Below are 2,300 nucleotides of genomic sequence, written 5' to 3'. Positions count from 1 at the left end.
TTCCATCATTTTAGCCTTCCTAATTTCACATGAGTAAAACAACCGTACTTCGTACTTTGTTCACATATATGGGACTTCAAGTCCAGAAAATGAATTTATTGTTTGTTTTTCTTAATCATATGATTTCTTTATTTAGATATTGTTGCCCTACAAAGTGTGTTCAAATATATTTCACAAAGATCCACACTACCAATAGATTACTCTTCCTTAATTACAGCTCTCATCCTATGTCCCTCCCTTGTCCCATAATTTTCTGTGGCTCTCTACTGCATCCAACGCTCTCCACAATTTTATTCTCATCTGATCTTCCTGCCTGATGTTACTGCTTTCCCATATCCATCCTATGGGTCCGCCTAATTGCTTGATGTGCCATTTCTTAACTGCACCACTACCACCACCTACAAGAGAGGAGATCAAAGCCATCTGAACTGGAAGAGAAGGGCATCAGCAAGGAGAATAAGCGCATTAGATGCTGGCCAGGGACGGTGACTCATGCCTGTAATCCCAGCACTTTGGGAGGCCAAGGCAGGTGGATCACCTGAGGTCGGGAGTTCAAGAACAGCTTGACCAACATGGAGAAACCCATCTCTAGTAAAAACGCTAAATTAGCCTGGCATAGTGTTGCATGCCTGTAATCCCAGCTACCTGGGAGGCTGAGGCAGGAGAATTGCTTGAACCTGGGAGTCAGAGTTTGCAGTGAGCCAAAATCACACCATTACACTCCAGCCTGGGCAACAAGAGCTAAACTCCATCTCAAAAAAAAAAGACAAGAAAAGAAAAGAAAAAAGCATTAGATACTAGTGAGATTTCTTATCCTACCCCTCAAAAGGTGCTAGTCGGTGGAAATTCTAGAACTTCCAGGACACTTAAGAAAATCATTTTTCGGCCAGGCCCGGTGACTCCTGCCTGTAATCCTAACACTTTGGGAGGCCAAGGTAGGCGGATCACGAGGTCAGGAGATCAAGACCATATTGGCTAACACGGTGAAATCCCGTCTCTACTAAAAATACAAAAAATAGCTGGGTGTGGTGGCGGGCACCTGTAGTCCCAGCTACTTGTGAGACTGAGGCAAGAAAACCGCGTGACCCTGGGAGGCGGAGCTTGCGGTGAGCCGATATCGCGCCACTGCACTCCAGCCTGGGCGACAGAGCGAGGTTCTGTCTCAAAAGAAAAAGAAAAAGAAAATTGTTTTTCAGGACTGAGTGCGGTGGCTCACGCCTGTAATCCCAGCACTTTGAGGTGCCGAGGTGGGCAGATCACCTGAGGTCAGGAATTTGAGACCAACCTGACCAACATGGAGAAACCCCATCTCTACTAAAAATGCAAAATAAGCCAGGCTTGGTGGCTCATGCCTGTAATCCCAGCTACTCAGAAGACTGAGGCAAGAGAATCACATGAACCTGGGAGGCAGAGGTTGCGGTGAGCTGAGATCGCACCATTGCACTCCAGCCTGGGCAACAAGAGTGAAACTCCATCTCAAAAAAAAAAAAAAAAAAAACAAAGAAAGAAAAAAGAAAATCATTTTTCAGTAGAACTCTGATTGTGAGGCATGTTTAGGCATATAGGACCTGAAGTGACTCTTTCACCCAATTTCTTATAGCTTTAGAGGAAGAAGGAAAAGATTCTCAGGCTTTCAGAAGTAGAGAGGCCTGGATGACTTGAGTCAGGATAAGGAGAATGCAATGAGTAGGCACCAAAGGCTATCTCAGACTATCTCAGTGGGGTCCATGGCGGGGCCCACAGTCAAAATCCAATGGAAGTCAAGCACAGGTGTGCACTGCTGTAGTCCTCACTTCTCAGGAAGCTGAGGTGAGAGGATCACTTGAAATCAGGAGTCTCAGGCCACAGTGCACTATAACCATGCCTGTGAATAGTCACTGCAGTCCAGCCTGGGCAACAGCGAGATTCAGTCTCTAAAGAAACAAAAACAAAACCTGTATTGTTAGCCAGGTAGGGTGACCTGTGCCTGCAATACCCCCTACTCAGAAGTCTGAGGAGGGATGATCACTTGATCCCAGGAGTTTGAGGTCTGCCTTGGCCACATAGCAAGACCCAGTTTCACAACAAAAAGAAACATTTGCAGATGTTTTATTGTGGCGGGGGGGGGGGGGGGGGGGAATGGAGGCAATGCACACTCTACATATGCCACGGTAAACCAAGAATGCCTCCCAAAATCTAATGTCTTTCCCCACATATGCCATGGCCATCTTAAACCCTTGGACCTTCAAATCAGTGATAGATAAAAGGGAGAATGAATATGGTATTGATTGAGTTTAAAATTTAAATAACTAAAAACAAAA

The sequence above is a fragment of the Piliocolobus tephrosceles genome, chromosome 8 (genome assembly GCF_002776525.5).
Source record: "Piliocolobus tephrosceles isolate RC106 chromosome 8, ASM277652v3, whole genome shotgun sequence".
NCBI lineage: Eukaryota > Metazoa > Chordata > Mammalia > Primates > Cercopithecidae > Piliocolobus > Piliocolobus tephrosceles.
The sequence above is the reverse complement of the archived record's forward strand: the minus strand, read 5'-3'. Positions refer to the sequence as shown.